Raw genomic sequence first — 22,066 nt, forward strand, 5'->3', positions numbered from 1 at the left:
GGAGCATCACCACTTCACACCTTACCTCAGAGCATCACCACTTCACACCGGTACCTCAGAGCATCACCACTGAAATGTTCTCAGATGACTTTCACACTGGGGATCTCACCTTGTGTCTTCTGACAGAGTCCAGACTGGACTTGCCTAACACCAGTGACCTCCTTGACGGTGGCTCCTGAAGGAAGCACAAAATATCACAGGAATTACCAAAGGACACATAGATGAGAGGTTTTCCAACCTCATAACACACTGCCTATGACACACACACAAAACACCCAATCTTCATTTAGAGAATTTAAAATGGGAAACTGATGTGGGAGTGATTTCTTTCTAATCTGTTGCCTTCATTGGTTAATTAATAAAGAAACTGCCTAGGCCCATGTGATAGGCCAACCCTTAGGTGGGTGGAGAAAACAGAACAGAATGCTGGGAGAAAGAAGCTGAGTCAGTGAGTCACCATGATTCTCCCACTCCAGACAGATGCAGGTTAAGATCTTTCCTGGTAAGCGCACCTCGTGGTGTTACAGGAAACAAATACTCATTTTTCAGTATCATCACCCTTGTGACCCAAAGATAAATTTGGCAAGATAGAAGAAGCAGTATTTGCTATTGTAAAACTGTTAACTTGGACAAGTAAAGGGACAATTACAAGTCCAATCAGCTGTAAGTACATGTTATTCACAAGGATTTTTTAGGGCCCAGCATGACAAGCTCAGTAGAGACCTAAGTTTCAGATTACCTGGCTCCAGAAAAGACCACAAACTGAGATCACCAAGGTATCAACAAGGAATGAAACATCCAAGAAGAAATTACCTAATGTCCCAAAGGAAATTCCTAATGTTCCCCATTGTAGATAGGATCACCTGTTGTCTCTTAGCCCGGCATATATCCATCCTCTTTCATCAAGACACTGCTGTCAAACAATCAGGGGTTCTGAACCTTAGAAATTCCTCACCTAACCTCTGTTATGATAAAAAAAAAAAAAAACCTACCTCAACTGAGCCCGAGGCTCTCTGATCATGCCAATTTGTTGGACATGCAGAGAATCCAAGTTCGAACTTGAATAAAGGCTCTTTTCTTTTACATATGGGATTCAGTCTCAAAGGTGGTATTTTAGGGATCCCTGCAATCTGGGCATAACAGATTTATCATTAAAATACACGTGAAAGGAGAGAAAGAGTGGACATAAATTTTTCTGTATAACTCATCCAAAAGTCATATAAATATATAATGCATGACTAATGTTATGACCAATACTAGATTCTTATAATAACACTCATGGATCTCTTTAACAAATGGACCACCCAACTTCTGATTCAGTGTGTGAAAATTAAGGTCATTTCATATTTACAAAGATAAATAGATCAAATATCATCTTCCTTTTTTATTTAGGCCCTTGCCAAGAAAACACTGTATCTGTGGTACATAGAATTCTCTCAGTAAGGTACTTCATATATGTACTGCAGTATTTAAATTAATGTAAACCCTGGCTTGTTGTTCAGTTTCTCTCCTGCCAGGTCCCACAGCCATTTAATCCCAAGAAAATCACACATTAATTATAAAACTGATTAGCCCATTAGCTAAGGCTTCTTATTAACTCTTATAACTTAAATTAGCCTATTATTCTTATCTATTTTAGCCACATGGCTCGGTTCCTTTTTCGGTGAGGCAGTCACATCTTCCTTCTTCTGTGGCTGGGAAACGACAGCAGAGAAATGGGCTTCCTTCTTCCCAGCATTCTCCTGTTTTCATTGATCCACCTCTACTTCCTGTCTGGTTGTCCCACCTATATTTCCTGCCTGGCTACTGGACAATCAGCATTTATTTAAAATATAATTGACAGAATCCGACCTCTATCCCACACTACTGGCTTCTCAATTCTACAAGCCAGGTAACTCCACGTAACCTTTAAATGAAAAAAACGCTTTCACATTGAGAGTTAAGTAGTTCTTGTGTCTTCTAAAGAAATCAGTTAGGACAAGCTAAGTGCAAGTTAAGGACCTGTGTCCAGCCAAAGATAATTTTACCTTCTAAGGTAGAAGAAACACTCAAATGCTGGCTTCTCTGAATGTTAAAACTAACTGGGCACATTCAAAGTGTTCCTAGCCTCAGTCTGGTATGGGAAGTCCTTCTATATGTATGTTGATTTTATTGGTTAGTAAATGAAGTGTTTCAGCCAGTGACTTAACAGAGTAAAGCTAGGCGGGAAAACTAAACTGAATACTGGGATAAAGAAGGCAGAGTCAAGAGAAGCCATGTAGCTGCTGCAGGAGTCAGACACCTCTGCTGGAGCCTACTGAAAATTTGCCAGTAGGCTACAACCTCATCGTGATGTACAGATTACTGGAGATGGGTTAGTTTAGGATATAAGAGCTAGCTAGCAATACACTTAAGCTATTGGCCAAACAGTATTGCAAATAATATAGCTTCTGAGTGATTATATTTCAGGTCTGGGCAACTGGGAATAAACAAGCAACTTTTCCCAACATATCAGCACCCAACATGGGGTAAATGGGAGGGGACATCTACATAGATGACCCCAAGCCTTGTCATCATGGCTAAAAAACAGGACATCCCAGACTTGGGACATTGACCAGCAGGATCCCCTGTCATATTGAAAGGTGGAGAGAAGCGGAGCCAACATCCAGAGCTGCTGCAACCAAACTGCTTACCATTTAAGAAGTGGTCCTGGTTAGGAAAGGATTACAGATATGCATTAAAGACAGATTCAGATAAAAAAAAAATAAGACTTCCGAATGGGTCAAATGTTGGATAAATGTATGTAGACTTAAGAGAGAGAAGAAAAAGAATATAGACAGTTACAAAAAGAAGTAAATGGTTTTAAAAATTAAAACAAAATCTTTAAAGAGAGTACAGACAGTCATAGAAAAAAAATAAAGCCATGTAAAGATGAAATATACACACAAAGTCTGGATTATGTATGTTATTGTATTTTCTTTGAATTTTTTGACTGTGAATGAGCTAAGTACAGGAAGACATTTCATTATACAGGCTGCTAAACTAAACCAACATATGTTTTAAAGGTGTCTTGACTTTAAAATTTGGGTCTAAGGATTTGTTGCTTTGGAAAAGAGGTTCTTCTTTTGTTTACACAGAAGATGAGAACTTGTGGATTCTTTCCAGACTCATGTAGTTTGATGGACCAAGACCCCCTGGAAGGTCACTGTGAATACCATAAAAAAAATTACTTCACCCAACAAAAAACAGGAAGCAGTTTGGAGAGAACTATGCCCAAATTCCCAAATATTGTTTATAAATGTTCATTTACATTTAAAGGGGATATGCTATAGAGATTTGTATTGGTATGAATCTTGGTCTATTGATAAAAATTTTAGGCCAGTTTTGTTATATGTATATTTCTACATTAAGGTATTGTGTTTGTGCAGCCGATTTAAAAATGCAATGTATAATTAAGAATTACAGGTTAATAGTCATCTATAACAGACAGTTTGTAATCATTTTAGGTTTTCTAGGTATGTAGAGATATATTTCAATTAGATAGATAATCTTCAAACCTTTCAAAGATGTACAGAATATGGCATTTAAAACATTTTAAGAACTTAAGATTTTTCATGACAGTTCAACACATCTGCTCCTGGCAGCACCAATCTACTTCAAGAGGATGATGGTCATCAAAGAAGCTCCTCATAGAGTTTGTTAGCCATTTGGGCAAGAAACTGCTCTTTCCCTGACTGCTTTACTGGACTTGCAGGACCCACAAAAAAAAAATGAATACAGAAGCTCCCTAAAGAAGGTGAGGCAGTCCTTCAAGATTCCTACTTTGTGAAAGAGTCTGCCAGATATTCTGCAGGACACAGAAGAAAGTGACTGACAAACTGCCAATATAGGTGGAACTGTCTTTGAAATTTTCTGCTTCATGGAAAAGTCTGCCAGATACTATGGGCCAGTGGGTTGAAGATGGGTGCCTGCAATATTACAGAAGAACTGTAGATGACTATCCAGACAAACAGATAGCTCTGTCAATTTTAGAGTTTTGGAAGCTGCTTACAAAATCTGTTTACTTAGGTAAAGTTATATTCTTCTAGAGTCTTTAATGGAGGTGAAGAATAGATATAGTTTTCCTTAGTATGATAAAAGATAAAGAAAATATAAATATTGAAACTGTAATTCTTGTTTTATACCTGTTTTGTTATATTTAATTTTACTTTTTTAAAATTAAAACCGTCCTTTTATTTGAACAGAAAGGGGGAAATAGTGTGGGAAGTCTTTCTGTCTATGTGTTTCCTTTATTGGTTAATGAATAAAGCTGTTTCAGCCAGTAGATTAACAGAATAGGGCAAAGAAGGAATACCAAGCAAAGAGAGGATAGAGAGAGTAGGCAGAGTCCAGGAGAAGCCATGTAGCTACCTGCAAAAGACAGACTCACTGGAATTTTGCCAGTAAGCCAAAGCTGCATGGTGATACACATATTAATAGAAATGGGTTAATTTAAGATAAAAAAGTTAGCCAGAAATATGCTTAAGATATTGGCCAAACAGTTTTGCAAATAATATAGTTTCTGAGTGATTATTTCTGTACTGGGCAGCCAGGAACAAAGAAGAGGCCTCTGCCAACATCAGTCCTTAAGACTCTAAGAACACACAACCTATTCAGAACATTCAGGAGTGGCATTGATAAGAGAACTAACTTTTCTTATGCCAGACAGCTCTCTCAGTATTTCACAAGCATTAGCACATTTTATTATTGTTTAAAGCTCACTGTGTAAAGATGATCATTATTTCAATGAGCTCATCAAATAGTTTCAAATTGTTACATAGCTGAGTGAAGTAAGATACTGGTAAATAGCAAATAACAAAAGACCCAAGTAGTGAGTTTATGAATTCCCATGACCACAGGCTTAGCCAGAGGAAATCCTCACTAAAAAATCTGAGTTAGTTCAGAAACACTATGTCTGGCTAACAGGACTCTCATTCTCCAGGCAATGAATCTTCTGCCTTCATTTTATTGTCCCAATACATGGTGTTGTTTCTCTCTCTTTTTTTCTCTGAAATTTTGATCTCAGAATCACTGGACAACTGGTTCTAAGGACCTCGTTAATTCACATTTACTCACTCTAACTTAATATTGCTCTATAAATCAGTTTATCTCAAGCAAAGAGCAATGTCTTGAATGGAGCACACCAGGAAATAAAAAGACATTGAGCTTTCATTGAACAAGTAAAAATGTTTCCATATACTTTTGGAGGAAACACATTTACTCTACAACAGATCATAACAAACCTTGCATATGTACAGCTCTTTCCTCAAAATATTTTCATGCCCTATCATTCCATCCTTAACAAGCTCTGGGAAATAATCAGGCCAGCTGACCCACAATTCCACCACCAGTGTGTCAGAGCTCCCCATTGTCTACCTCTGTGACAGCATTTGTGCATTTCAGTCTTTTTAATAATCATCATTATAACTGGAGTGAGATGACATCTCATTGTGATTCTGAATTGTTTACCTGATGATTACCTAAGTCAACAAACCACAGAGATACTAGCCCTTTAAAAAAAAAGACACTACTAATTTTAAAATATTAACACATTAGTGGGAAAATTGTAAAGGTAGTGTAGACAATTCCTGTGTATAGTACATCCAGTTTCTGGTTGTTACTAAGATTTTATATCAGCATACTATTTATCAAAATTAATGAACCACCATGGACACTTTATTAGCTAACATCATCCTAAAGTCAAATTTACTTAGTTTCTCCCTAATTCCTTTGTCCTGTTTGCAGAACTCATCTAAGAGACCATGCTGTATTTTCTCCCTAGCGACAATGGAAATTTCTGAAGTCTTTTCTGGGTTTGGTGATCGTGATAATTTGTGAAGGAATTTTTGCAGAATATCTTTGATTAGTATTTTCAGGCTTGTGAAAAGGATGGAGTGCTTAAATGCAATTTTCATCATACATATAAAGAATTATAGATTACTAATATGATTTTCAATGTGATGTTCTCCTTGACCACGTCCCTAAGACAATGTTTGTCAGATTTCTGCACTGTGGAACGACCACTGTTTAAACCTTTTCTTTGAAAACACTTGACAACTTGTAACTCACACTAAAGGAATAGAAGATATTGTTCTGCATCTTGGAAGCAACATAGCTATGTAAATCTCTTGAAATGTGTGGTTGTTTGAAAGAAAATGAGCCCCAATAAGAGTGGCACTGTTAAGAAGTATGGCTTTGTTGAAGTAGATGTGGCTTTGTTGGAGGAATTGTGTCACTGTAGGCCTTGATGTCTGTTTTGCTCAAGTTTTGCTCAGTGTGAAACACAGTCTACTTCCTGTTGCCTGAAAGATGTGGGACTCTCAGCTTCTTCTCTAGCACCACGTCTGCCTGCATGTCACCATGTTCCACCATGACGATAATGGACTAAACCTCTGAACTATAAGTGAGCCCTAATTTAATGTTTTCCATTATAAGAGTTGCTGTGGTCCTGGTGTCTCTTAACAGCAATAGAAACCCTAACTATTATTTCACATAACTTTTTTTCAATCCCCCTTACTTGTTTCTTTATTCAGTCATCTTCTTATATGAAAGTGTCTGTAGGGGAGGCCCAACCAATCACCTTGCTTGTAGGGCGGGGTCCCCCGAGGATTTTTTTACTTATAAAGATTGTGGACATGCTCCCCGCCTTCCCTTTGGCTTCCCTGTTCTCCGCTGGAACTATGGGTTCTGTGAGTCTTTCCCTAATTAAAGCTGAAAATATTCTTATAATTTCTGTCTGCCTTCATTTGCGCCGATACAAGTGTCCATATAAATATTTTGTATTTTGACTTATAATCCAATACTAATTTATTTCATTGTTCAAAATGCAATTGCTTTGGAAACTTTACTAAATGGTTCTTACATTCTTTTAACCTTTCTTGGGGATTAGGGCTGAACCCTTGCTTTCTGTTACTACAAATTGATCTAGGCTCATCTGTACAATCCCTGTCCCAGTCCTAGAAGCTGCTGCTTACCCAAGGATCTCTGGCTTCGTTTTTGGAGAATATTACTAGATCTACGCTTCAGGTATCATCATGTATACTGAGGTACCACTGCATATAAACTCTCAATTAAAAGAGTGTCCTGTTTGTTTCAGACTACTATAAAAATACCATCACTTAAGTGCTTTAAATTGTAAACGTTTATTTCTCATAACTGTGGTGTCTGGAAGTCTACGATGAGGGTGCATTCTTGTGAATGACCACTCCCTGGCTTGGGGACAGCTATGTTCTTAAATGGTAGATAAAAAGAGAGAGGAAGCAAGCTCTCCATGCAGTCTTATGGGGGCACTAATCCCATCATAGGACCCACCTTCATGATATAATTACCTTCCAATTAGTATCACATCAGAGAACAGAATCTCAAAGTCAAGCAAGGAATATTTATGCAATTATACTAGCTCATGGACTCTCATATAGCTATAAATACTTCTGTATACAGTTATGCAAATATATTTGAGTCCACACTGCTATTTACAACTTTATTTACCAATCTATCAGTCTAGCCCCCTACCTTTTTCATCTGCTACTTCTCAGTTCTACGATGAGACATCTGATTCCATCACTCAGTTGTTTAATCCTACTGTATATGCGCAATGATTTTAGCATTCATAACGATTCCTTTGTGGAGAACAACTTTATCATTTAAAGCACTTATACACACACTTCAATTCGCCTTTATTTTTACACATACCAGTCATTTCCATAGTTACTTAAATCAATGTGGTCCTCTCCCCTTTAGAGATACTGATTTCATACACTGTAATAGAGCTAGATCCTTTGGTCATATTCTGCATTCTATCCAGTAATACTCTGACACCATACATAATTTATTTTTAAATTTATAGACTTAAAGATTCACCCTTCATGCTTTAAAGATCCATCCTCAGCGTCATTCAGAATGCTTCCGCTTAGATATGACTTTGTGATCTTGCATTGTATAGTCGCTCTAGTAAATGCAGTGCCATCCCCAGTGCCTGCTTTGCTCAGTAAAAGGGCCACTAAGCTTTCAGAAAACAGATAAATAATAAGTACTAACTTTAAAGTACCAGATGCGAGAAAATATGCAGGTGTGACTTTCTCTGGAATTCTTTTAAGATGTCCTTCAGCATACAGAGTAGAGAGCAAGTGTCCTAGAAGAAAAAAAAATCTAGATTTGAGGCTAGAGGAAGAATTCAAATCCAATTCACTTTTATACTACCTGATAAAGAAGTAAAAAACAAAACGCTAAAACACAATAGCAAAAAAAATTGCGTGTACTAGGTATTTTTACCCTTGGCTTAAGGTATTTCCATTCTTCTATTGCTTACTCATGAGAAAATTTATAGACAAAAGATTTTCAAGTATGTGCAAGCCAAATTTAGTCTTATATGCTTATAAATAATGCACATGTTCTTATCCTAAACTGTTGTCGTAGCTCTGCTGATGCGGTTTACCCAGAGACAAGCCACTGAGAGTGAGAGAGTTCCAGTTCCCAGACTCATTATACAGGCAATATTAAGAGGATGATCACGGCAGTCCCTGGAAAGGAAATCACACATTTTTTTTCACAAGTACAGACACCATACAAAGTAGTTAAAGAGTACATAACCTTGAACTTGTGAGAAAGAAGAGTCAGAAATCAATACTGAATATTTAAAGATAACAACATTAGGGGGAAAGACTTATTCTCTAGGTAATGTCCTGAATGCAAACATTAGAAAACACATCTCTCTAAGAGTCCCCTGCACTCCTCATTCTCCCAGGAATCACTTGCTTGTAAGTTGTTTTTGTTTTTCAATACTGAGTTTCCTTTCTTTGAGTTGGGGAAATATCTATTTTGCTAAAGCATGCTGTCCCAGAAGTATATCTTGCTAAATCTCCATTTCCTGTGAAGATAATCTTCCCCACAACCATGCACCTTGCAAACTTAAGCCGAGGACAGTGTGCTCTTTGAAGGGAAGATAAAGGCTTAGAAATATCAAGAGAGATTCTTCTATTGATAGGAGAAACCAGTAAATCTTTCCTAATGTGGATTTTGCTTTGACAAATTCTTGAAAGAACCATTTGTACCTCTTCATTTAGACTCTCCACTGATGACAGGAAATGGAAGAGGAAAAATCTCCTGCTTCGTGCTTATGTAGCTTTAGAGTCTCCAAAGGTCCAACAGAGGAGATCAGGCCTTCTAGAGATTTGCCCTTAATGCCTGGGCTATAAGAAGGCAAGGGGAATATTGATCTCCTAGGCACTGTAATTGCTAAATGCTGGCCTTGGAGTTCTGCACAAAATAGTAAAAAGTACACTAGTCACACACATGTCATCCAGGGAGGAACATGTTCCCCTTGTTACGAAACGGTCATCTTGGAGCAGAAAAGCAGGCCCTCCTTAGCTGTCAACCCTTTAGCCAGTGCCATGATCTCATGAGGTAGAAGAAATCATTTGAAGCAGAACCAAAATATTACAGGAGCAAAGGCTGTGTGTGGCAGGGTTTGAAAACATCCAAGACATAGTCTGATTTACTCTAACTTTACAAAGAGTAGCCTTTGTGAGTCCCTTAGAATAATGGCCCACTTTTGTCATCCTGCTTGAATCTGACATAAAATTTTTTTAAAAAATTAACATTAAATCACTTCCTTTAGCAAGTTTTCTGCTCCTTGGAATACGCCCTTAAGAAAAATGAACACAGAAAAGTTTTATCATCATTGACGTTTTACAGGCAACACTAAACTCTTTCAAAAACAAATTTCTGCCAAAGAGCATGAAGGGGCAAAACAATGGTAAAGTACAACACACAAATCCGTGAATGGGTATTTCATGCCCAATACACAGGAGGATGGAGGAAAGCACCAGTTCTGTAACACAAATTTATCAGATCAGAAACTGGATTCACTCAGTGCTTTAACCTCAAAACCTTAAATCCCTAATAAAGCCATGTTAAGCAAATCATGTGCTAAGTTCTCCTTCTAACAGCAATGAAGGTCATGGCATGCAATGCTTCTGCTAATGTCGCAGTAGAGATCGGGGCAGGGTTTTGTTCTTGTTGTCGTTGTTACACATGTCCAGGAGAAAAATATAATGATCAAGGCAGTTGAAGAATATGGGAGCCCACTGGGGAGAGAGGCAGTGCAGGGTTCTCTTGCACCCTGTGAACATTAGACCCCCCCCCCCTCAGTTGACTACTGCCACAGTCCAAATTTCCCACGGGAAGATAACAGACTCACTGGTCACTTAATCTTCATCTAAACGGAAGTTCTGTGAACCCTTGCAGAGAGCAAGGCTTAATATGGGAGTAAGAGCGCAATATCATCTCATAGCCAGTGCTAGCCAGTAAAAGGGCAAGAAGAGAACACAAGTCTATTCAGCATTGGGTTTCTGTATTAGATTTCCTTTCAAGTCCTTATGTATGAAGACCTGTGGGTTCGAATCTAATCAGGATGAGTCCTAAAATCAGTATTCTTGCATTTCAGAGCCTCGGAGTATAAGTCTGGAGTCTAGATAACACCAATCTACCTACTTTGTTTGCGTAAACAGTATCAACATCACACAGGCACACAGGAGTACCACAAGCGACCACCTCCCTACTCTCTGTGAGCCTTAAGATGAGTCTCATCTGGTGTGAAAGATGACTAAATGACTCACAGGTTCCAAAGCAAAAAAGTCAAAGGTGCTTCTCTGCCTTACACTTGAATCAATTCTCGCACAATCTAATGTAATGGCCTTAACAAACTGGGCTCCTATCAGAGGGTTCCCACATCACTTTCCCTATATCCACATCGTATTTCTGGGCAGGTGAGCTTTGATACCATATATGAATGTGATTGCATACTCTCTTCCCAATTAAGTAAAAGTCCCCACTTTCAATAAGAGTACTGCAAATACTGTTGGAGAGATATTTTTAGTTTAAATGAGAATAAAATCCTTTCTGAACCGCATTAACTCTGTCTAGACATTATTTATGCTAGCTATTCAGAGTCTTAAGTAGTAATGTTACATTATAACACACGGAATTTGAGCCAATCCTGACAAATCCTGGTACTACTTTATAGGAGCATAAGCTTTCCACTTATAGAGAATTGATAAATTGGATTCTAACTGTCAGCAGGGCGTATACAGTAAGATAAAGCATCTTCCAAAAATTACAGTATGTTTTAGAATGAGTCAGAAAGTATCAGTAGCCGCTGCAGATGCATTTCCAGGATGTAGAGAAGCTCATTTCATCTCAAATGGCTCTATGATCCGGTATGGCATTAATAATGGAAAGAACAGCCTTTAAAATAAAGTAAATGCATTTGGAACAGTTACTGAGTTGATATCTGTCTTTTAAAAAACCCTCAGTTAATAACTTACAAGTTGATATGATATATTCTTTAGCCTACGCTGTCTGGAAAGATTTATCTTTTGTGTTAAACTTCAGGCAGAAGAAAATAAAATAAAATTTGATCTCTGTGGCAAACTGCCTTCTTCCATTTCCTTTCCTTTTTAATTTCTATTATTACCAACTTTAGAATTGCTTCGTTGACCTTCTGCAGTATTTCAAAAGGTGGTTTAGATGCCAAAACAAAGCTGTAAATAAAGTATGCCTATGTGTGTACACATAGACCTCTCAAGATGTTAATCAAGAAGAACATAAATCATTAAGATGTTTTACTTTCATGCAAAATACAAGTTATGGCCACGTGCCCGGTTGGTTTAGTCCTATTACTTTTCTTTACAGCTGCTGTCTCAGGCTGCTTCAGAGGCGTGAGTTAGTTTGAATTTTCTTGCTTAGTAACCAGTAAGTCAGCATCTCTTCCTCTCACTCTCAGGGCTCCGCTCTGTGAATATGTCTAATAAATTGCAATGTGGAAAAGACAGGAAAGGGAATCTCCTACATCTTCCCTTCTCTCCCTATGTTCTCTTTCTCTCTTTCCCACTGCTTCCCCTCTTCTCTCTTCTTCCTCCTCTCTCTTCTTCCTCTCGTCTACTCTGTCTTGTTTCTTACTGTCCACTTGTTCTTCCTTGAAAAACTGTTATTTAAATAAATGCTTCCAGCATGCCAGAGTTAGCAACCCGCCTAAAAGAGACAAAAGGGAAAAGAGGTGTGGAATAGTTCTGTTAATTTATCTAAAAATAAATTAATAACACAATAAGAACTCATAGTGATTCCAACTGAGCTCCCAGAAGGGGAAAAATATTTTCTTATATTAATATAGTTATCATCCAGAAAATTCAGAGTGTAATGAAGTAAATCCCACATTGGCCAACAGAAACTATGTACAAAACATAACTGAATAACCTTGACTCTGCTTGCCTCCCACATACTGCTCATTAGCAGAAAACGGATATATATATATATATATATATATATATATATATATATGTAAAACTATAAATCCTCTGGGCACTGCTCTGAGGTAATTTTATAAATGCCACAGTCATGTTTTAATACAATGCCAAGAAAAGACTCTTACAAAGCAACATTTCCCAGACCTCATCAGAAGGAAGATGAATGCAAAAAAAATTCTAGGTTACTAAAAAGACATTCAGTATCATACAACATTTTAAAATGTATTCTTCGAAAGGTTAATACAGAAGGTAAAAAGGAAATTAATAAATTAAAAATATATCCTATTTCCATTCTCACGCTAAAAATTAATACTCAGCTTCCAAACCCCAAGCCTGCCATCTTCATCCTGTCCTTTTGCTTATGCTGGGTGACATGTCTACCTATCTGTCGCACAGATCTGAAAAGCAATGCTTAACAGCCCCTCTGGGTCATCTAAGCATCTAAGAATTGAATGAGCCAGAACTCTCAGGTCCATACAGTTTTGTTTCTCCAAAACCATGCTGCATTTTTTTTAAACCAGGAGAAAATAAGGGCTCCCATGAGATCATCTCTCATTAATTGGGCCTTAGAATATGTCTCAGTGGGAGAAACAAAACAATAGGTTTTTCTTTTGAATTTTGGAGTGACTTGCAAACCAAAACCTATGGTAAATAAAAGAAACAACTATTTTATTTCCAACTAAACTATTCTTTAAACAAAATTATAAAACTCATAAACATCCTCAACAACAAATACATAGAAGTCCCAATATATGAACCCTTCATCTCTTTTGAGACCTTTCTAACTACAATACATAGGTTCCCTTGGGACACAATTCTGTCTTCTTAACCCACACACTGTATCCCAAGTTGCTGCTCTCCTGAACTTGTAGATGATGTTCTCAACCTAAAATTACTTGTCTTTAAGTGGCAGGGAAGATGGTTCAGCAGGTTAAGTGCTCCCCATGAAAGCTTGAGGACCTGAGTTCAGAAGCTCAGTCCTCACAATAACAAAACAGGCCCTGCAGTGCTTCTGTCTGCTGGTGCTGGAGAAGAGAAAACAGGCACATTCCAGGACCCCGCTGATCAGCCAACCTAGCTAAATCCATTAGCTCCGGGCTCACTGTCTCGAGAAAATGAGTTTGAGAACCACTAAAGGGAACACTCAAAACTGACCTCTGACCTACACACACACACACATGCACACACACACATGCACACACACTTAATCATATACACAACATATAAACCAGCTTCACGTCTGCATTCATCTGAGTCTCAACCAACCAGCTACACTGCTGTTAGACCCTATGTGCTCTGATGAACTTTCCACAATTTAGGAATTGAAATCACTATCACTGTGTTGGGTCTAAATGTTATGGCGTTCCCAACCACAAACAGATTGTTAAGTTTTCCAGCACAGTCCGTAGAAAATGGGGGAAGTATCAAAGTTCTCATTCAAGAAGTTTTAGTCACATCAGTACTACAAGAATTACCAACGGACATACAGGGTTGAACTCAACCAAAGAGTGTGAGAAGGACGCAGAGAAGGTACAACTGAGAATACTTTGGAGCCTGGTGAGCAACTTGCTCAGTCAAAGCCCTGTTATATTCAAATTACATCCACAGAGGACCATACAGAAAGCAGTTCCCAGAGGTCACTCAAGTCTGGAGGCCTTTTCTGCAAATACAACAAACTGTACCGCAGAAGAGAGGGTGAAAACATTTGAGCAAAAGGTGAGCCTTTATTAGTTTATACCTCCATATGGCATCATTGGGGAAAATACTAAACATGTTCTAGAGAAGCCAGAAGAATAAAAACAAAGGATTTGCAATGCAGTTTACTGAGAGTATTTTTAAGACAAGGAGAATTCACTGCAGTTGAAAGTACTACAATACATTAGCAATCAATTACTTCGCAGTGTCTCATCAATTCTAGTTATTCAAGATATAGCCAGGAGTAGTGGGAATAAATTAGAAAAGAAGATTTAGGTTGGGTATCAGGAATACTTTTATAATCATTAAATCAATTAGACAACAAGGTTTATAATTGGATATTTAATGTAACCAACAGAATCAAGAAGGATGAATTATGATATCAAGAATGAAAAAGAAATCCTAGGCTTAAAAGCACATCATGGGCCCATCTTGTATTTGCAAAGAACAATGGTTCAGATTTTTAATTCAGATCATTATGCTTTCTGAAATTTTTGAGACATCAGAAGATATGCTTAAAAAATGAAGACATTAAATTTAAACAAAAACAACATATTATATTATAAAAACTCTCATTAAGTCCTATAAAAGTTGGGTATCCTCTTTTATCTCCATTGAGAGAGAAAGCAAAAGGGTGTTCATTGCATATAATTCTAGAGCACAGCCTTTCAGATATAATGGAGACAACATACATCCTGTCACTCTAGGCTCTCTCTCTCTCTCTCTCTCTCTCTCTCTCTCTCTCTCTCTCTCTCTCTGTGTGTGTGTGTGTGCGCGCGCGTGTGCGCGCGCGCGCGTGTGTGTGTAAAGCTCAGGAGAAAAGCCATTGAAAGTGATTTCTAGCAATGCAGCGGATGAGATCCAATGATCTAGCCTTCCAAAAAGAAATGATTAAGGATCTAGATAAAATGTGATTTTTTTTAAGAAGATGTTTGCAATGTGCTGATGAACTAACATGAAGTAACAACATATTCTCAGAGGTAGGACCTAGGCAACAGTAGGAACTCAAACCGTGATTTTGAATGATGAACACCTTTGCTGCTGGGGAACTTGTGCTTCAGTCGCCCCAGTGGTGAGGAGCATGGAAGAAAGATGAATGCCTGGTGCAGGAAAGATGAGTGGGATGGGGGGAGGGGAATAGGAGACCTTTCCATGTAGAGCTACAATCCCAAGTGCACTCAGCATGGTATAAGGGTAAACGATAAATAATCCCAGGTTGTGACAGTGTGAGGGTAATTGCTGGTCACAAATTGACAATGATTGAAGCAAGAAATTCCCCTCGTGATTTACAAACATAAGGTAATCTCTATGCAGTTTTAGCTTCAATTCACATTACTTAGGCAATATAAAAATTTACAAGGCAGCGATTTTGTTCAAAGTGGTTCTGGGCTAAAGTGTCCCCTGGAGCCTGAGAGAAGCAAATGCTATCCTCTGCGGAAAAGATCTGCTCTCAGAGAGCTTCTGTGGATGAAGGCCTAAAAAGAATAAAACACCATGAAAAGGCACAAGCAGGAGATCAAGACACCTTGAGTGACAGCCAGATAAGACAACAGGCAGTAAATTCAAATGAGCGAAATTTTTAGACCTAGTGTTCACAAACACAGAGCATAAAATATAAATGTATATGGTATATTTTAAAAATAAGAGAGGAGATCAAATTATGAGAAGCAGGAAAGCACAGCAAACATACTCGATGGGAAAACCCTCCAGAATGGAAAATACCATCACACCATCACACACACACACCATCACACACACACACACACACACACACACACACCATCACACACACACACTGTCCAATGTAGTAGCCAGTCTCTAAGATGGTTCTTGTATTAGCTTTCTGTCATTGTAACAAAATGCCTAAGACCATTAACTCATGAAGAGAAAAATCTTTATTTCTACTCACATACAGTCTTTTTGGTTCTAGTGCATGATTGCAGGGGATGGGTGTTGACTTAGGATCCTAGGAAGGTGACAGAGTGTCTCTCTTAGGGTTTCTATTGCTGTGAAGAGACACCATGACTGTAGCAACTCTTATAAAGGAAAACCTTTAAGTGAGGTGGCAGCTTACAGATCAGACGTTTGGTCCATTATCACCATGACAGGGAACGTGTCGATGTGCAGGTAGACATAGTGAGGGCTACATCTTGACCAGAAGACAACAGTAAGTGGAATAAGACACTGGGCAGTATCTTCAGCTCAAAACCTGCTCCATAGTGACAGATTTCTTCCAACAAGGCCACACTTAACTCCAACAAAGGCACAACTCCTAATAGTGCCACTCCCTTTGGGGACCATTTTCTTTCAAATCACCACACAGAGTCAGTTGCAAGGAGTCCTTGGGGATTGAGCTGTTTTTGCCTTGGCCAGAAATTAAAAGAGGAAGAAGGTATTAAGTACCAGAATCCCTTTTGAGGACCTCTGTAAATGAGCAGAGTTTCCCACAAGTTGCTAGCTCATCAAGGTTCTATGGCTTCCCCAGGAACACAATGCTGGGGCTAAGGTTCTAATACATGAGCCTTTGGGAGACATGTAACAATACTGTCATCCTGGCATGACATTCACAATGTTGTACAGTCTGCTTCTCAAAAGTAATATAGTTTATTGCTGTAAGCAATAGACTATGACAGAAATAATGGGCTGTATTTCTTTCCATTTTTCTACTTATTTATTTATTTATTTATTTATTGTGTGTGTATGTATGTGTTTATGCACATATTTCCACCATGGGTTCTGGGTATAAACCTGATGGTCAATCTTGGTGGCAAATGCCTTTCCATACCGAGCTACCTCTCCAGTTCCAAATTTCCAACTTTAGGTGTTAAAGACAACAGAGCATCTTCTGTAGCTTGTGGTCTACATATACATTATGCTCTTCTTCCTTCCTTTTCCCCTCTCATTTATCCTATATTTCTGTCTTGTGGCTCTGCAGTGGAAATCCCATTGCTATAGAGTGAAACACTGGAGCCTTCTGCCCACAGCTGCATAAGCGAGCCTGGCAATGCTCCTCCACTCCCTCTAAGCTGGTCACATCCCTGGCTTACAATTTGACCACCAAACCATGCAGCTAAGGAATCCCTGCACCCTCTTTTCTCAGAATGGTTACTCATATGAATCTCCATTAAGTTTTGGAGTAATAGTTAAGTAATTGTTACAGAATAATAGAAGGTTTCTCTAGGATCCAAGAATTACAGCCCAGTCCTATAATTTAAACCCAGTCCCTAGTGATTGGGAAGCCTCTAAGTCTCTTCCCAGAGAGATGAAAGACGAAGTCCTACCATGTTCTCCTCCAAAACTTCAGCCAAACGAAGAAAAAAGGAAAGCAGTTTAGTTCTGGTGCTGTTCTCGGGGGCATAACAATAGCTATTGTCAATGAGGTGGAACACAGGAAATTTATTCCCAGGTCTTTTTATCTTCAACAAATACTTATTGACTATCAGTGCACCTTCAGAACAGTCATAGACTCTCAGGATATTAACACCAAGGAGGGCAGATGACATATCTGTTCTCAGGGACATGATATTCTAGTGAGAAAAACAACCAAACACCAGATAAAAGAATGAATATATAGCAATAATGACAGGTTCTATTGCTGAAAATGAAGCAGAAAGGGGCAAATTCAAGGGACCAGTTCCCAGGGGAGGGATGTTTCACCGCAGGAAGAAGACCTCTGTGAGTGAAAACTTACCATGTTCCCCAAAGTAAAAGAACGCTCCATTCTCCTTACAAAATAAACAAACAAAATGTCCTAAATTGAGATTCTGTTTTCAGTTTGATAATTCCCAGCTCCCATCACACATTTCCCCTGTGAAACCCACAGCACACAAAACACCGAGGTTCCCAGAGAATGTGGCTTCCTTCTCAACCTCTCCTTGTCTGAATTTTCCCACTGGGCCAACAATTCCCAGTCTGCGATATGACAGGCATAAGAGCATGCTTCTCATTGAATGTGAAAACTCTTCAGGGACATTATAAAATTTCTCTGTGTTTGAATCAACTTATAGGGAGCACACTAGACGTGTTGTAAGTCACAACAGGAAATTTAAAACAGGCACAAATATACACACAAACTTTAATTCACTCTGAGACTCTCAATGGGAAGTTGTTTAGGGGGGTTGCTTTGTTTGCCCTCCCCATCAAGACAGTTTTTATCTTGAAGAGTTTGACAACATATATCATGGGGCTTTCAGATTACTGACTCCAAAAATGCCATATATGAATGACGAATCTCTGACCAGAAAAGATTATGCAGAATAGCTATTCACATAACCAAGGCCTGTATGCCAGGAAGAAGTGCACCAGACAGCATTTAGCCCCGGGGTTAGTCACAATTCAGAGTCACAGACAAAGCTGACGTTGTGAGACAGACAAAATGATATGTGCCTGTCTAGAAAGGAAGGAGGAAGGAGGAAGGTAGGAAAGAGATAGAAGAGGGAAAAGAAGAAAAACAGAGGCAAAGGGAGAACTTGAAAATTAATGAGATTCAAAGAACAAATCCTTCTGAGTTCACGGCTCCTAAGAATTTGTAAGTGAAATCCACAGGGCTAGTTGTCCGGCTAAAAACTCAGGTGAGAAATGATGGTGTAGTTTTGAGTCTACAGTTATGAGACAGGAAACTCAGGTGAAGTTTCTAAGTTATAATTTTGAGAGAGAGTTGCTTCTTCTTTGATCAGTCTCTGAATTGCTGTCAAGACCTTCACCTGACTCTATAAGGCCCACCCACACACAATGTGGAAAGCAATGTACTTTACTCAATACTGACACAACTAAAAGGAACTTTTTTAAAGAAACATTTATACCTTTTTCTTCTTTGGGCAGTTCTGGGGATAAAACATCAAGCTTTATAGATGTTAGGCAATCACTCTATTGTTGAGCTATATGTCCAGTCAAGATCTAGTCTTGTGTTGAACTATACCACTGGATGCCAGCGTCAAATTGACATAGACTAACAACAACATAATTCTTTTACATAACCTGATAAAGTTCCTTATGAAATTAACATCATCGATGCCCACAATTTATCTTGGAGAAGACAAAATCCAAGGATTTCTTAAATATCAATCACACCATGAGAAAGCATCTATACAGAAAAGCTTTGTCATGGAAACTAGCTACACTGTAAACATTTCTTCTAACTCAAACCTGCTTGCTTAACACAGAGCAAGATCCAAAATCCACACTTCCTAATCATCATGATGAATACAGAGATTTCTTGTAAAGCCCATCTGATGAAGCTCACAGTGACAGCCTTTACTTAATCTGCTGCAGCAGAGGGATAGTCCATCAAGCAGAACAGTGGGCTATTGCATCAGCTAAAGGAAGATCCATGCAATAGCACTCGGAGAGAGAGATACACTGTAGATAAATATGAAGCACTCATTTATTTAGTTTGCAGCTTGGCTTTGGATTTATCAAAATACCAGTCTACATGTCTCTGTGGGCAAAATTTTGATGTTTAGATTGAATAAATCAAACTCCAAGAAGGCATCATAAACAGATATACACAACAGAAATACAGAAATATGCCAAGACCCACAGTTAGTGTGCTCTACTCAGCTGTCTGGTACAAACGTGACCCTTACTTATCTGCCTGTGTTCTCCCTCACATTATTTCTTACTAATTAAGTTAGTTCTTCAGCAATTTTGTATATGTGTTAATACACTCCAACTATTCTCTCCCTAATCTGCCTCCTTTCTCCTGCCCATATCAAACTCTCCCCACTCCTCCCTCCCTACCCCCTTTCCAAATTCAAGACCTGTGGTTTCGTTTTATAGTTTGAGGCCATTAGAATGGGGTAATTCATTGGAGTTTCATAAGTTTGCCTCCCACTGTCTCCTACATTTGTATTTGTAACTAGAGTTACTCAAGTCAGGAACTACAGATCCCTGAAGAGCACATACACAAAGGCTGAGGGGAGCAGGGGGGACCCCTAGAGTGTGCTCTCTCAAGGTCCTTGTGCTTCCTTGTGCTTCAGGTTGTGGGTGCTATGTTTGACTTCTGTAGTTTCCCTGCTCTAATTTCATGTTTGGGCTTCTTGTTAGAATTTTTCAAAGAGCCTTTGCTCAGCTACACGCATCTGTTATGGCAGGGGATACTGTGCCCCATATATGTGTCCCCTCTCCAACTCTATCTATTACTTCATTTCTTATCCTCTGCACCAAGACTGAGTGTTCATTCACAGACCTTGTTCTGTTGCACCTGTTGCACTAAAAAGCAGAAAAGTTAATTCAACTGGGGGCCAGGCAGCTTCCAGTCCTTGATCTGATGTAGAAAGTAACCAGGTCCAGAAAAGGAGCCTTCACAGATTTTGCTTCCTGGATAGTATCAAGTCCCAAATGAAACGTCATGTGAAAATGTGTTCCATTCACACACGGTAATGGGTCGATATTACTGTATGGAAACAATTACACTGCACTTTTCCTATAAAATAAAAGGAGGAAATACAGTTAATAAAACTAGCAATCTATTTGAAAAATGGCATGGCGTTCTCCCTGGTCGTTCGATTAAAAGACAGTTTAGAAGGACAAAGGGAGAAGTCCCTTTGAGTCCAGATTTATTTTCATTTTGACAGTGTCCTACAATGGAAAGGGAACAGCTTTGAAATTAGATGCTTTGGGGCTGAAATCCTGATTCTGACATTCAGCAGAGGTGTGACCCTGGAGCACATGACTCCATGTCTTGGAATTCAGTCTACCCATCTGTGAAAGGATCACTGTGCGCCCTTCCTTCCAGAACAAATCTGCGGGAAGGCAATGGGAATAGATAACCAAAATACATCACAGCAGTTTTGGCACAGGAAATGGTAGTTATGAACGACCTCAAGGACCAAAACACCATTGTCTTCCTCTCGCTCTTCTTCCTGTTCCTCTCCTCCCTGACCTTTCCTTTCCCAACCATCCAGCTAACCTCAAAAGTTGGCTAGCAACAGAGCTTCACCACTATTGGCAAGCTGGTATTCAAATTCAACAGTAACTTTACAATAAATAGGAGGTTATGCTAGCCTCTGCCTGGGTTAAGACTTTGCCATAGAGAAAACCAGTAAAGATCATAGCTATTTCTAGAGTCTGGGTATATTCGGGAGTATTCAAGAAATACAAGCGGAAAGGTTGATATTTTTAGATTGCATTCTTTGAAGCCCAGCTTTACTCCATAATTAAAATATATGGGCTGAGGCATTGAAGACTTAATTCCCTCAACTTGATGAATCTGCTTTATTTTTATTGAATTATCTAAAAACAGCACTGCACATCCTTTACACCTTCTAATAACAGGTTGTTCTTTTGACATCATTCATATTGATACTAGCCATCAAACCAAACAGGACCCCAACTGCAATTTAAGAGCATTCACTCTTTAGTTCTCACTCAAATAGTTGAGAGATGCATTGTTAAATAGGTGAGGGGGTTAAAAGGCGTGGCCCCAAATGAGTCCCTGGCTCCTAGCCCATGGAGTGCTATCTACTGGACTCTGAGCACTTGTAGATGTAGCTGAATTGCTATCACTGAATTTAAAGAATCTCTCTGTGGAAAAGAGTTGCCGGCAAATCGGATTTCAGCAAGTATCATTTAGATTTAGACAAAGGAAAAAAAATGTGCATTCATGAACTACAGAGGACTGAGTTTGACATCAATCCAGGGCAACATCCTAGCACAATTTCCCTAAACAATGGCTTGCAAGTACTCAGAAAAGGAGGGGGCAAACTCAGCAAGAGCTCACTGAGAACAGCCCTGTCAGAGGAACCTCATTTCCTACTGACAGAGTTACCACACTGGGAGAGCAGAGAAACAGGAGAGAAATAGGGAATCCAGACTTCAGAGGAGATTTGATGAGTGTTCTCCTGACACACTTGAAGGCAAGAAGGGGGAAGAGAGTCCTGATCAAACCACAATTGCACAGACCACAGCCAGTGGAAAATTAGCATCCAGCATGACTAGGTAATGAGCTATAATAAATGGGATGTTTTACAATACCTTTTCCAAATCTCATACACTAGCCAGTGGCAGAACTGTTAACTCATATGTTAACTCCTATAACTCAGAAACCAAAC

Source organism: Microtus ochrogaster, chromosome 10, assembly GCF_000317375.1.
Source record: "Microtus ochrogaster isolate Prairie Vole_2 chromosome 10, MicOch1.0, whole genome shotgun sequence".
Lineage (NCBI taxonomy): Eukaryota > Metazoa > Chordata > Mammalia > Rodentia > Cricetidae > Microtus > Microtus ochrogaster.